The 15,955-nt window shown below is 35.1% G+C and overlaps 2 long non-coding RNA genes across 3 annotated transcripts; both read right to left on the bottom strand.

Annotated features, from left to right (window-relative positions):
• Positions 1-8,961: 8,961 nt before the first annotated feature.
• LOC110772276 (uncharacterized) lies at positions 8,962-10,829 on the bottom strand. 2 transcript variants are annotated; one of them, XR_002529047.2, is made up of 5 exons: positions 10,551-10,829; positions 10,309-10,415; positions 10,133-10,189; positions 9,724-9,886; positions 8,962-9,358 (listed from the first exon to the last, which is right to left on the bottom strand). It is a non-coding gene; the product is annotated as an uncharacterized LOC110772276 (long non-coding RNA). The 2 variants fall into 2 exon arrangements; XR_002529046.2 differs by having other exon boundaries at positions 8,962-9,886; positions 10,551-10,822.
• A 2,983-nt stretch (positions 10,830-13,812) lies between these two features.
• On the bottom strand, positions 13,813-15,955 carry LOC110772275 (uncharacterized). The gene is made up of 2 exons (XR_002529045.2): positions 15,181-15,955; positions 13,813-14,106 (listed from the first exon to the last, which is right to left on the bottom strand). It is a non-coding gene; the product is annotated as an uncharacterized LOC110772275 (long non-coding RNA).

Here is a 15,955-nt window from a genome sequence, read left to right as displayed (position 1 = left end):
GACCAGACACCATGGCTTAATCATACTTTAGCTAGAATCAATCCGTTAATCTAATTGAACTTGGGAACTTATCTGCTTGAGTTATTTTCTTTTCTTTCTTTCTTGTTTTTCTGTTTTGTGTAGGAAAACTGAATTGGATTATTCAATCACCAATTTCTGTGGAATCGACCTCTCACTTACATATGCTATACTATCAAACGGCTCGTGCACTTGTGAGTATCACAAGTTGAGGATGCAGCCGAATCCATTTTGGTGCAGCTGAATCGACGCAACAAAATTTCACTTTGGAATCCGAGCCAAACCCTGTGCATGTCCTACACCTGGTTGGTGCTGGGCACAATTGACTAAATTGCCCTTCCATTCAAAATTTCATATTACTTTTTACTCGACTTCTGCCGAAAATTTGGCAGAGTCTCCCTTGTATTTTTGAACATTTCCCAAATATTTTCACTTGTCAAACAAAGACATAACTATTTCCCAACAACCAGCAGGCATTAGATTTACTTTCAGACAATTAAACTACCATAAGACGGCTTCTTGCCATATAACAGTTTAAACAAAACATTTTGCCAACCAAGTTCAATTCAATTTCTTAGAACATCCTCAGAACAAGATTAGATTTCAAAATAACTTAGCTGAACTACCTTTCAATTACTTGACCCCGGACCTCGCTAAATCAATTAAGTTGTTCTAGCCACTGAACTGATCCCAAATCTTTAAACAACATAAGTAAGATAACGAATCCCAAATTATTCAGCTGAACAGTCTTTCTATCACTAATTTCGTGGTTGCACCTAGTAACTCTAGGTTGCCTACGTACCCTTAACCAGGGATTAAGCCACACGTAGTTCTTTTATTTAGAATTTACTACTAACCCAAGCTCTTATGTTAAAGATTCGAGTAATAGCATTCACCTGCTATGCTTAAACCGGAATCAAACGTGCATAATTACCTTTATATAAACATCCCATCAATCCAACAATTCGACAAATCCAATAAAAATATCGAAGATTAATACTTCATTTCAACCCAGGGATATCCGTTATTATTCCCGTCAATTTCTAGGTTCTGTCAAATCCCATATCATTATGTTAATTCCTTGTATCACCATATGTGACATGTCCTCGTAGGCCTCGGTGACTCAAGGTTCACCTAAGCTGCAATCCTCGCTGGATCAGGAGACATTTAGTTCACCTGATCCGCATCCCTTGCTCCACACGATCTGGATATCCCAAGACTCGTGGGGCAACAGTCAGCATACGGATATATCCAAAGGCGAATGTAATAATCGAACTAATTACTAGAAATCAGGTAGTCAGGTAATGAAACTTAAATGGCATAAAATCATTTAATAAACAAAAGTCTACTCCCTGATCTACCGCTTGTTTCATAGATCAATTTATGTATTGCTAACTTAGATTTATATATCTATGCATATATATATAATCAAAATAAAGATAAGAAAAATAAGACAAATACTGCTGAAAACATTTTTAACTATTCCTTCCAAACTTACATAAAACTCACTGATAAATGCATATATATTTATAAGGATTTTGTAACTAACTTATCATGGAAAAATAGGAAAATGAGAAAAGTACTAAAATCACAATAGCCAAGTGAAATCTTAATGCTAGAGGCCATGGATTTACTGAAATATAGGTTTTTCCCTTTAACTTATAAAACGAAATAATAGCATAAGAAATTTATTGTAATTTGTGTAAAATCCTTTACTTAAAAAATTCTCCACCCGGACGTACCCCCATCATATTTCGTCAATTCCATCCTCGCAGGTCTCGGAAACACCAAGTTAACCGAGCCGCATTCCTCGCTGGTCTCCGAGACACCAGGTCAATTTGAGCCGCAATCCTCACTGGTCTCGAAGACACCAAGTCAAGCCAAACCGCAATCCTCGCACCGCACGGTTCAACATCCCAGAAACTTGTGGGGCATATCATGAATGACAAACTATTTCAAGATAACTGGGGGGGTTACCCATATGGTGGGTTTGAAACTCATATTCTGAAATTTATCACAAACTTTGCTCTTTATTCCTCAAATCTGTTTTTTAGTTACTGAGTCTGTGGATTTATTATAGATATGCACTTAAATATTTAGCTAGTTTGTTAATCACCTTGAACTCTGATTAACATACCATCCCATAATCATATAAGCTTCAGGAAATCAATGCCACGTTAAGACCAACGAACACTCGTACGTACATAACCTACCTAAAAATCTTAAACAACTCCTGTAGAACTCATCATAACTATTTAATTTGAAAATCCTGACCACCGACTCCTAGAAATGTGTGCATCGAAATTTAAGTCATTCCTATGCCCACAAAAGCTCTTCCAAGGTTTAGAACGGTCTAAAAATGCCTCGGGACTCAAAAGCGATAAAGTCCTAAAAAAGTCAACTCGGGACCCTGTGGGGTCCACAACCTCAAAATTCCCATCAGAGAGTTTCTAGAGATTCCAATATGCCAGGACACATGTCTCGAGAGTTTGGTCTCGATCGGACGGTCGGATTGCTCACGATCGCACGATCGAACGGTTCCTGTAAAACTAACCCGAGGGTTCATGATTTCGGAGTATCCAGGACTCCGATTTACAATCCGTCGAATCCTATACAGTTCTAGAATTATCTAGATCAACATATATAAAATTAACTACGATCCAACGGTTCAAACATATTGAACCCGAAAATTGCATAATAGGCGAGATCCGCTCGGGGTTCAAACGTTGTCCAAATTGAAATCCGAAAGTACCTACGCGCTCGTGAGGACTAGGGAATCATTCTGGAACCCTAAGCCGGTCCAAAACCTGACCCACGCGCCGGCAGCGCGTGGGTGCCCAAAGCGAAACCACTCGCCTGAAAATCTCAAAATCAAGGGTCAAGCTTCCTACCCTAGGTTCAGGACATCGATTGGAGCCACTTTTGTTCTTGGACATACCCCGGAAAATGGTCGGAAGTGGCCAAAATTTCAACCCGAAATCCGGCCAAACTTTGAATCCAAAATCGAACTATCAATGCTATATGAGATTCCATGCTTTGCTTGCCAGAAATGGCGGCCGAATGAGAGAGATCGAGGCCGGTGAAATTTTGTGAAAAACCGATAGTTCTCAGGCTTTTTCTGGCGAAACAAGCGGCGGCTGGTGCCGGGAAAGGGCTGGGGTTTGACGGCGAGGTCGAGCCGGTCCTTATGGCACCGGTCCAGTGCGTTGTCATAGCCGGAGGCGGTGGTTCTGGCAAAAGGGAGGGGGGCTGCGGCTGAAGAATCAAAACAGGGGAGGGGGGGCGCCACGCGGGGGAGAGAGAGAAAGAGAGAGAGAGAGAGAGAGAGAGAGAGAGAGTCATATTTAAAAATCTTATTTTCAAAAATTACGATTTTGTCCCTGACATATTTTGATCGTATTTTCCTCAATACGACCCGGATTTGAGCCCACTACATGTCTACAGACATGTTTTGTCGCGCTCTACGCAACGGTGAAAGCAGAATTTTCAGGTTGTTTCCCGGTCAAAAAGTCAACTTTTTCTCCAATAATTAAATCCATGGGTAAAATTGTCTTTTTCCCTAATAAATTAATAAGTAAAATTTATTTCAGGATCGGGTTATTACATGTGAAGTTCATATGTAAATTCAGAGTACTTAGAGTGATAGAAAGATTGAGAGATAGAGAGAAGAGAGCTCCTCCTCTCATCCTTAGCCATCTTTAGCAAAGTCGGTGAATAGGTGTACACTAGTAAAAAAAACCCCTTGCGCGACCAAATTTTGCGCGATGAAACACAATTCATCGCTCAAAGTGACTTTGCGTGACGAAAATTAAACTTCGTCGCTCAAAGTCTTACGCGACTAAATTTTGCGCAACGAAACACAAATCGTCGCACAAAGTCACTTTGCGCGACAAACCTTTGCGCGACGAAGTGTGGTTCGTCTCGTAAAGTCTTTACAAAAAATAAACAAAATAAAAAATTATTTTTAAAAATCTTTGGATGACTTTGCGCGACGAAACAATAAAATTCGGTACACAAAGTCTTGCGTGACGAAGTGTGGTTCGTCTCGTAAAGTCTTTACAAAAATAAAGAAAATAAAAAATTATTTGTAAAAATCTTTCATGACTTTGCGCGACGACAAAATAAAATTCGGTGCACAAAATCTTGCGCGACGAAGTGTGTTTCTTCTCGCAAAGTCTTTACAAAAATAAATAAAATAATTTTTTTTATAAAAATCTTTGCATGACTTTGCGCGACGAATTTCTAAACTTCGTCTCGCAAAGTCTTTACAAAAATAAAAATAAATAAAATAAAAAAATTATTTTGTTAGAAAAATATAATATTTTAAATGTATTATATTTTAAATTGACGATCAAATTTGTTCATTGTATTCATATAGGGTCAAGGAGTGTAGCTGTAAAAAATCATCAAAATCGAAATTGAAATAACCGTTAAATCGTGATTTTTCGTTTATAACCGTCGAAAAGTTTTGTCCTATTACTTGATCTCTGAATGTTTATTTCTTCCGATTTTTGGCGCATATGATCTCGAAGTATAAACAAACAAGTTTGATGGTTGGATCTTTGAAACTAGTTTCGTAGAATGCGTATGCCATCAAAACAATATATTCACTAACAATTAAGAGTTTATTTATACTTTCATTAAATACAACATAAGATTTTGTGGTATCCACTAGTGTAAATATTTTAAATTGACGATCAAATGGAGTCATTGTATTCATATAGGGTCAAGGAGTGTAGCTGTAAAAAATCATCAAAATCAGAGTTGAAATAACCGTTAAATCGTGATTTTTCATTTATAACCGTCGAAAAGTTTTGTCATATTACTTAATCTCTGAATGTTTATTTTTTCCGATTTTTGGCGTATATGATCTCGAAGTGTAAAAAAACAAGTTTGACGGTTGGATCATTGAAACTAGTTTCGTAGAATGCATATGCCATCAAAACAATATATTCACTAACAATTAAGAGTTTATTTATACTTTTATTAAATATAACATAAGATTTTGTGGTATCCACTAGTGTAAATATTTTAAATTGACGATCGAATGCAGTCATTGTATTCATATAAGGTCAAGGAGTGTAGCTGTAAAAAAATCATCAAAATCAGAGTTGAAATAACCGTTAAATCTTGATTTTTCGTTTATAACCGTCAAAATGTTTTGTCCCATTACTTGATGTCTGAAATTTTTTTTTCCTGATTTTTGGCGTATATGATCTCGATGTGTAAACAAACAAGTTTGATGGTTGGATCGTTGAAACTAGTTTCGTAGAATGTGTATGCCATCAAAACAATATATTCACTAACAATTAAGAGTTTATTTATACTTTCATTAAATATAACATAAGATTTTGTGGTATCCACTAGTGTAAATATTTTCAATTGATGATCGAATGCAGTCATTGTATTCATATAGGGTCAAGGAGTGTAGCTGTAAAAAATCATCAAAATCTGAGTTGAAATAACCGTTAAATCTTGATTTTTCTTTTATAACCGTCGAAATGTTTTGTCCCATTACTTGATCTCTTAATGTTTATTTTTTCTGAATTTTGGCATATATGATCTCGAATCATAAACAAACAAGTTTGATGGTTGGATCGTTGGGTAGCTTTAAAATTGTTTATTTTGTACGTATAACACTTAAGAAATTGAATAGTATATATATTTATTAGTAGCTTTAAATTTTTTTAAGACTTTGCGCAACCAATATAATAATTCGTCGCGCAAAGTATACTCTAAAAATTTCGGCGGGTACCAAAAATGGGAATTTAAAAAAAAAAAATTACGACTTTGCGGGACGAATATATAGTTCGTCGCGCAAAGTTTTGTGGGACAAATATATAGTCGTTCGTTGCGCAAAGTATACCCGAAAAATTTGGGCGGGTACCAAAAATGCGAATTTTAAAATTTTTTTTTTCCAGCTTTGCGCAACCAATATATAGTAGTTCGTCGCGCAAAGTATACTCTAAAAATTTGGCGGGTACCAAAAATGGGAATTTTAAAAAAAAAAAATTACGACTTTGCGGGACCAATATATAGTTCGTCGCACAAAGTATACCCGAAAAATTTGGGCGTGTACCAAAAATGGGAAGCGGGAATATTGTGGTCGCGCAAAACTTTGAGCGACCAAAATTTCGTCGCGCAAAACCCTAAAAATTTGGCCGCGCACCAAAAATTGGAATTTTTTTTAAAAAAAATTTTCGAGACTTTGCGCGACCAATATATTGTTTCGTCGCGCAAAGTGATACGGTTTTTAAAACCAAAATAACACCTCCACCATTTTCTCAATGTCTTCTACTCTTACCTCTCCTCTCTCTTTCCTTCTCCCCAAATCCTACCCTTTCTCTCACACTCACTCCTCTCACTTAATCTCTCATCTCTCTCTTCACTATCTATCACTCTCACTCACTCTCTTATCTCTCTTTTCATCATCTCTCACTCTCACTCACTCTTTCATCTCTCTCTCACTATCTTCTCTATTCTCTCAGACTCACTTCTCCCTCTCATTCTCACTCACTCAAAATCTTGCCAAAAGGTATATTCTCTCCAAACTTTAAATTTTTTTTCATTAATATGTGTTTTTGGAGTTAGTTTTGTGTTTATTCTAATTTTTTGTTATTTTGTTGTTATTTGACAATATTTGTTTTTTTTTTTTGTAGGGAATCGTCGAGACTTTGACGGCTAAAGTTGAGGATTTGGACGCTATCGAAACATATCCTCCGCCACTATCACCACAATAGGCTTGTAGATTTTATTATTGTACTTTGTTAATTTATGTGTACATTTTGAATATTATATATATTGGATAATTTGACCACTATTTTTCATATGTAATTTTATTTTGAATATTTCAATTTAAATTAAAGTAATTAAAAAAAATAAAATCATACAATTAAATGAAATTTAAAAAGTAAAAATTTGAAAAATTAATATAATGAAATTGATATAAGAGAAATAATAAAAAAAAAATGTCAAAAACCTTGGGTGACAAAATATTTCGTCGAGCAAACTATTAAACTAGTTTATTTTAATTAAAAATTAAAAAAAAACAAAAATTTTAAAAAATTGAATATTTCGTCGCGCAAAGATTTGCGCGACATTAACTTTCGTCGCGCAAAATAATATTATTCATCGCGCAAAGTAATTAATATTCATCGCGCAAAGTTGATAGTATTCGTCGCGCAAAGTAGTTATAATTCGTCGCGCAAAGTATCTTTGAGCGACGTTAGTATTCGTCGCGCAAAGTATCTTTGCGAGATAAAAAAAAAATTTCGTCGCGCAAAACGTTTCTTTACGATCTTTGCGCGACAGAACTTGCACGACCAAAATTTCGTCGCGCAAACTTTGCGCGACGAAATTGTACTTTGCGCAACAAAATTATTTCGTCGCGCAAAGTGTTTTTTGTAGTAGTGGTATATAGGTTTGTAACTCCAAAGAGAGAAGTACACACAACAATACTAGACAAGAAAAAATCTCAGTACTTCCTCCTTCAGTCAATAAAACTTCATTTGTTCATATACTTTCTCTTATCTTCTTAATACACTTTCTAACTCCGACCACCGTTAATACCGCCGACCGCTATTAATACTCGGTTATAACAGTTCCAGCAACAAAAGCAATTAAGTAAGTCTTTTTCTCTTTTATTCTTGGTTTTCTTAGCAGACTTCTTGTCCAAAACAGGGAAACACTTTTATAATTATGTTATTGTCTTGCTAAACTGACGATCAATACTTTGTTTGCGCACTTGGTCATGTTTTATATTTGCCATAACAATAACTGGATGTCTGTCAGGGAACCTCTGAGTTCTGCATAGCCATTTAAGTTGGCGTCTTTGTAGTTTCATGCTCTAGTTCCATGTTCTAGGCATGGGGTCTGGTTGTTATTTTGGCATTTAGAAAACCTTGACTGAGACCCCCGCTTCAATAATGGTATCAGAGCTTTAGTTTAGCACCTTAATAATATGATTATGATAGTAAAGTACCTTGAGGACAGAAGTCAATCAACACAATTGATAAAAACCAATGTTTTATAATATGTTAAAAAAAATTTAATTACCAGAAACCAATATCATTTGGAAGTCTGTAAAGAATCCATAGAAGCATTTCAAGAGCATTTAGGCATCTTAAAAGAAAAAGATGGACTTAGATAAATTTATATGATAGAGTACCTTAATTTAGAAATTAGTGAACAACAAAAGAAAAAATTAACTTTAGATAATAATACATTAGTTTGGTACTTTACACAAAAAGAACACAAACACCTTTTACATAGCAGTAATAATCCCTTAGAAAATAGTATTATTTATCTTTTAATTAGTCAAGCAGAAAGTGTAAAATTTGAACACAATAAACATAATAGAATAATTCAATAGTTATTAGAATATTCAGAAAAATTCCTTAAAAACAATTAGACAAAACTTAGACTATATAACATCTCAATTAGAAGATAATAATAAGAATATTCAAAGATTTCCTAGTAAGAAAGAAATCAAAGACCTTATAGACGAGGGTTCTTTTAGAAAAACCATCGTCTATTAAGTGAAAACATGATGGGTTATCTGAAAAAACCGTTATCTATTATGTCCAAAGACGAGGGTTCTTTTAGAAAAATTGTCATCTATTAATATTAAAGACGACGGTTCTTTTAGAAACACCATCGTCTATTAAGTGTAAACACGACGGGTTATCTTAAAAAACCGTAATCTATTATATCCAAAGAGGTCGGTTTTGAAAGAAACCGACATCTATTAACTCTAAAGACGACGGTTTTATTAAAAATTGTCGTTTATTATTTGTAAAAATGACGTAGTGATTTTACATTTTAGCTTCCTTTTTTTTTTTTTTTCTTTTTTCCAACAGTTCTCTACAACGATTTTAACTAGAAAAACAACCATAATGCATTCTGAACAATAAATTTAGGTCCAAAACACCCACACCATACATATATATGCTAAAAATTTGTTTCTTTCATAAAACTTGAAGATTCAATAGTAATTACACGGTTTACCAATCTTGATTCCTACTATATCCATACAAAATACCATATCCATAGCATTAACCTATAATTACAAAATACCATATCCAAAGTATTAACCTATGGTTGTTGTATCTCCCACAATTTGTACTTGCTCTCCACATTCAGTTGTCCTCTTGGAGTAGTGTTCTTAGTCATCTTGGTCAAATGGATCTTCAATTGATATCAGTAGAGAGATGTGAAAGGAATAACAAGGAATAATAGCAACTTCAGTTAAATGATTAGGTTTCATCAAACTATTGTTAACCTGAATATTAGGTGCAAATCCACCTTCGTCACCAGCATTAGTTGCATCCTGACCATATTTCTTCTTAATCACAGCATAAAGAGAACAAAATAGTGAGAGAAAAAAGCCCACGCAATTCCTTGCTGACCACTCAAAAATCAGACTTGTACCAATCTAGATTACTAAATCTTATAATATTATGATCCCAAGTACCCCAAACTATTCACGTTGTAACCGAAACATGGTATAAATCTCAATCTGGATTATAAATAGAATTTGAAATGAAACCAACCTCAAAGCCTATGGAAGACATAGCCAACCATTTGAGAAGTAAGGCAGATACTCAAAAAATTTATCATCAATTCCCGAGCACAATAAGGGACAGAGAACACCAACAAAACGTAATCCCTCATTATGTATCGTAGAAGAGAAGGATAAGGACATACCTCCTTGAGAATTGTCATGCTCCTGCTTTTACTGAACACAACAAACATATGGCTTGAGGCTATGAGACTGAAGACCACATATTGTTATCAACTTGGGAGTATAACCCACTACTGTTATCAAGCCAATTTGAAATAGAGCAACAATTGCCATATCAACAATTTCCTGATACAAACAAAATGCTATTTGGTAACTAATAACTCTGGGGAGAATAATTGCCAATGCTAAGATTTAAACATTACGCAGCCGATAAGAGAGTGAATTTATTTGAAACTGAAAACAGGGGCATTGGGGCTAAATCAAGTTCTCCTCTTTCCTACTCAAACGAAACACTTAAATACCTACCAGTGAAATTGAAGGCCCTAAACATAGGAAAGTGTGAGTAGATCTGAGAGGTTAAGATGAACTTACAGCGACAACGGATTTGTTGTTTGGATGCTCCTTCTTGTACTTTCTCTAAAGTCCTCCCTATATTTATCACAAATCAAAGTGAAAAAAAATCAGGAAATTAAGATTAAGAAAAGTAAAACGAAGATAAAGTCAGATCTCAAACTTAAACCAAGAGAGAGAAAAAGAGTTGACCGTACATGAAAACAAAGAAGGCACTAGCAGGTCTCTTCGGCTTGTTTGGATCCTTTCCAGCTTTCTTCGCCGGCTTCTTGCTCGCTCCAGAACAACACTCTTACTCTTCAACCTAAAAAATTCAATCACAAGCAAAATTTCAAAATCCATAAGCACAACAGAAATCAAAGGATCGAAACATATAACAAATCTACGAAATAATCAACAAAATCGGAGCGTATTCTCATCAAGACAAGTAGAAACTCACTTCGTATCACTTCGTTTGCTAGCAGCTACTCTGGCTTTACCCATGGCGATAATTTTGGCAACCTCAATCACCTAGACGCAAGGGATATGGCGACCTCAGTCACTTGGACGGCGAGATATGTGACCTGGATGGCAAGCTCGGAGACCAAGATGGCGCGATGGAGATGGTGTTTCAGAGATGAGAAAGGGAGTTGAGAGAGAGAGAGAGAGAGAGTTTTCTAAAAATGTCGCGAGAGAGAGCTGCCCCCGTGAAAATTTAGAACTTATGGGAAATTTTTGTCCAGCACGTTTTAAAACACGACAGTCTTAGAAAAGGAACGGTCGTAATTTTTATCTACGCTTTTAAAGCACGACGGTTTCGTGGTTTTTCAAAATACAATGCTTTTTAGTTTTACCGTCTTCTAATTCCAGTTGTGGTTTCCCATAATTGTAGTAGTGGTAGTAAGAAAGAAATCAAAGACCTTATAGATCTTATAGATATCAAGCCAAAACAAATAGAACTCCAATAATTAGAAATCATTGAGCAATTAAAACTAGAAGTGAAAAAAATACAATTAGTACAAAAAACATTAACTGAACAAGTAGAAAAGTTACATAATAAAATAGATAGACTTTTAGTTTAATGACATATTCTAAAATTAATAATAAATATATCAAAGCATTAGCAAAAGTTGGTGAACTAGATAAGGAACCAGTAGGTCTTACAGAATTTACAACATCTATAGTAAGTAGTAATATCCCTATAAGACAAAATAATTTAATTATCCAACTAATTTTAAATCTAACTGAAAAAATAGATCAATTAGAAGAACAAATAACAAAAATTAATCAAGTAGTGCACAATACTACTTCAACACTACCCAAAGACTTAGTCGATAAACTAGAAAATTTAACCTCAGGAAATAATCCTTATAAAAGAAAAAGTAGAATAAATCCCTTTGATAATAGTAAATGGAACTCTTTAGAAGAAAAGGAAAAGAAATAGTTAGAACAGAAGATATATACCCTAGTGAACAAGAAGCAGAAGAATTTCTTAGAAAAGGTTTTGAAAAATCTCAGAAAAATAAATATAATTTGGCTTATTATCACAAAACGTCCCTGACGTTTGCGAAATTATCACACTGCATCCCTAACGTTTTTTTGTATCATTAATGGTCCCTAACGTTAATACATGTACTCTTAAATAGTCCCTCTGTCAAAAAAACCGTTAAATCTAGGGGTATAATCGTCAAATCAATCCAAAATTATAATTTTTTTTTCCTTCCCTTCTCTCTCTCTCTCTCTGTTTCTCTTTTTTTTTTTCTCCTCTCTTTCCTCCTCTTTTCTTCTTCTTTTCCTTCGCTGTTTCTTCTTTCTCTCCCTTTTTTTTTTCTTCTTTCCTTCTTTGTTCCTCATTTTTCTTCTTCCCTTCTTTCTCTTTTTTTTTTTCTTTTTTCTCTTTTTTCTTCCTCTTTCCTTCTCTCGGGGTGGTGATTTGGGTGGCTAGAATGTTGGGTTGGTGGGCTGTGGAATGGGGCAGGGAGAGAGTTGCAGAGAAAGTACATAGAGGGGCAGGGGTATAAGATCCCACGGTGGTGGTTATGGAGGTCGGGGTGGTGGTTTGGTTTGGGTGGCTAGAGGAGACAGAGAGAGAGAGAGAGAGAGAGAGAGAGAGAGAGAGAGGGAGAGAGATCCAGAGATGTGATTTGGATTTTACAATAAATAAAAATGTCACAATTTGAGGTGCTGTTGAGAGCTCCTGCCCTTCAATGGGGTTTATATGCCAAATGGTTGAAGCTGAAAATGACTGAGAAACCCAAGACAAAGGTTCTGAAATCTGCGTGAGTTATTTGGCCTCGTTCATAATGCCTGCCTGCTTTGGGTTTATCGACAACACCCCCAACAAAAAAGAAAAAGCCAACAGATTCACACAAAAGGGTTTTTATTTTTTGGGTTTTGGTTGGTGAAAATGGATCTTTTGACTAAAAGTGAAAGCAATAACAAGAACAGAGCCAGTTGTGGTCTTCTGCATCACAAATTCACAATAAGCCTCTTTCTATAAAAGAAAGAAAGAAGAAGAGTGAGCGGGGCCAGGCGGAGAGAAAGAAGAAAGAAGAAAGAAGAAAGAAGAAGAAAAGAAAAGAAAGAGAAGAGAAGGAAAAAAAATTATAGTTTTGGATTGATTTGACGATTATACCCTTGGATTTAACGGTTTTTTTGACAGAGGGACTATTTAAGAGTACCTGTATTAACGTTAGGGACCATTAATGATACAAAAAAACGTTAGGGATGCAATGTGATAATTTTGCAAACGTCAGGGATGTTTTGTGATAATAAGCCATATAATTTATATCAATTAGGAAGATTTGAAAATAAACATAGTATTGTAAGTAGCATTAGTCAACATGAAGTGAGTTGAATAGATAAAGATGTAACTCTTAATTTACTTAGTAATACAACAATAGAACATCTTAAAAAGTCACACTATCAACAAATTCATGTAGGAACAATTATGATAGGAATAGCTGGACTCACAAGAGCACAAGTAGGAACTAAAGCATTAGTATACATATATGATGACAGATGAGATAACCATCAGCAAGCAGCCACAACTACAGCAGAAGTAGATCTTAGCACAAACCTAGCAGTTATAGGATGTATTCCTAATTATGTCATGAATATTAGAGAATTTAGTAAACACACTACTACAAAAATCGCAATAGACGACGGTAATCCACCGTCGTGTATCCGGTTTTTCAACCGTCGTGAAATCTACCGACATCTTTTGATGCATAAAACCACGACGGTAAATCCCCGTCGTTTATTATTTCTAAAGATGACGCTTTTACTCAAAACTGTCGTTTATTAGATGTAAAGACGACGGTTTTTTTGAAAGAACTGTCGTCTATTAGATGTAAAGACGACGGTTTTTAGTAAAAGCGTCGTTGTTCTAATGTAAAGACAACATTTTTTTGTTAAAAACCGTTGTTGTTTATGGGTAAAGTCTGCGGTTTATAAAAACCGTCGTTATTTATGGGTAAAGACGACGGTTTTTATTAAAAAGCGCCATTGATTGTATATAAAGACAACGGTATTGTGTTAAAAACGGTCATTGATTATATGTACAAACTACGATTTTTCCACTAAAACCATTGTTTTATTTTCTTTAAATATGTCGTCTAATAAGTTCCCAAGCTGTTACATTTTAGTTTTTTGTTTCCAATTATTCTATACAAAGATTTTAACTAGAAAATCAATTATAACGCTTTATGAATGAATATATATACTCAAAAATTATTTCTTTCATAAAAGTTGAAGATTCAATTTTATTACATAGAATTAGAAACAATGGAACTACATGTGATTGCTCACAAATTCTACCACATCCATAGATGATACCTGAATTACATGGTTCCTAATATTAACCCTTTCTCTTTCCTTTCTTATTCTGTGCCCAACATATAACAAAGCCTTTCTTCCTCTCTTCAATCGCTATAGTCCAATGCCCCTTCTCATGTATCTTTCCCAAAATCTCATTCTTTGTTCGGCAGCTTTTTCCCTCTCTTGCAATGCCTTCCCTGCTCCATAAAAAAAAAAGGCACCCAATAACAAAAATACTTAAAGTGAATAAAATGATATTACCTTGTGAAAAAAAATTAATCAAATAACCTGTTAATTTTTTTTTCAAGATCCTACAGGAAAACAAGATTAGGATCAATACATAGCACATGTTTCTAATTAGAAATTGTTTGAGTAATGAACAAACAGGATTCAAATCTCTCTTACTTCCTCCCAAAAGACCAAGAAATCAATTGAATGTAATGAACAAATTTGAATGCTATGAGAACTCAATTTTCTGGGACTCAAATTAACTGAAATGAACTTTGTGCAGAAAAACAGAGATTCAGTGACATACTTATATTAGAACACAAAGTTCAATACATTCCAGACTTATAATACAACAAATATCATAGGCTTTCAATAGAAAATCCTAAAGCTTAGAGCCATTACATTTCTTTTTTTTGGCAATTCCTAGAGAGACTTATTTGATCAAGTAAAAGAAATACTCTGACTCAACTTATAGTTCAAAAGAGCTGCACATAAAAAACAAATAGGGGAAAAAGAAAGTCAGCCAAATTCAGGGGCATAGACATAAAAAAAAAATTCAAGTTTCATGTGTTTGTTTTCTAGAGTTAAAAAAACAAAATAAAATGCAGGAATGGCATTGAGAGTGAAAACAAAACCAACTCTTAGAATAATCACATAGTATTTTATTGTTGTATTTGTCTTCTTCCAGTCCCAAATGTTGTGCACCAATGCTATATTCATTATTAAAAAAATAAATATTAAGGAAGGGGGAAGAAAACTCTACTTCAGGGGGTCTAAGAATTGAAAGTTTCAAAATCCTCCACTACCCACACCCACCTATACTTACAATTTTTTTTTTTTATCTGTTTTAAGCAGGCCTACACATAGCATCAGGAAATTATAGATCACACATGGGCTAGAGAACAAAAATCACAACTAGAAATAAAAACCAAGGAATAGAACAACACGGATGAAATAAAAACCCAAAAGTAAAATCCCCAAAGCCCCAAAATCCACAGAAAGAGAAAAACACATAGAAGTAATGAATTTAATTTTCAACCAACCTGTTCCCAAGTCGCTTCAAAACAATCCAAGCCAATGTGAAACTTTATTGCACAGAAAAACTAAGTCATTAATAGGAAAATAAACGAAAACTTCAAAAATTCGTAAATCAAAATAAATCTAAGACCCAGAAGTGAAATCGGAATAAAAAAAAACAAATGAAATTGCATAAATGGCATGAGCCGTGTTCGTGTAAGTTGGAAGATTGGAGACTCGACCATCGTGGAATTGAAATCTCATACAGCAACCAGGGGATGCATCGCCGCATTGGTGGCAAACCCAACGACGGCGCCGACAATGGAGGTCTCCCACTGCCACTACGATGCCGACGACATTTGAATTGCAAGGTAGATTGAAAAGCTTGATGCTTCAAACTACAGCGGCAGCCGCCAGGTTTGAAACAACCACTGTTACCTTGTGCTGTGACTTTTCTCTGTAGTCGCTTATATAACGCCGTCGTTTCAGGATTTCAAATCGAAACCGCTAGGTCTTGTACCAGCAACGAAAGGCTACCAAGGGAAGAGAGATATGTGACGACGAAGTTGGGTTATCGATTTCGACGGAGGAGTCTCTCTTGGAGGTCTGGTCGAGGGCAAGAGTTCAGGAAGGGAGAGAGATGAGGAAGATTAGGAAGATTTGAGAGTTGAGAGGGCGCCACGAGAGTTCAGGAGTGAATGTTTTCTAGCTTGGGGGAAATCTAAATTTTTTAGGTCTAGAGCGAACTCTCTTAAGGAGCTAGCGTGTTTTCACAAAGAAGAAAAAAGAGCTAGCGTGTTT

Source organism: Prunus avium, chromosome 1 (genome assembly GCF_965620075.1).
Source record: "Prunus avium chromosome 1, drPruAviu1.hap1.1, whole genome shotgun sequence".
Taxonomy (NCBI): Eukaryota; Viridiplantae; Streptophyta; class Magnoliopsida; order Rosales; family Rosaceae; genus Prunus; species Prunus avium.
This window is presented reverse-complemented; position numbering and strand designations above follow the sequence as displayed.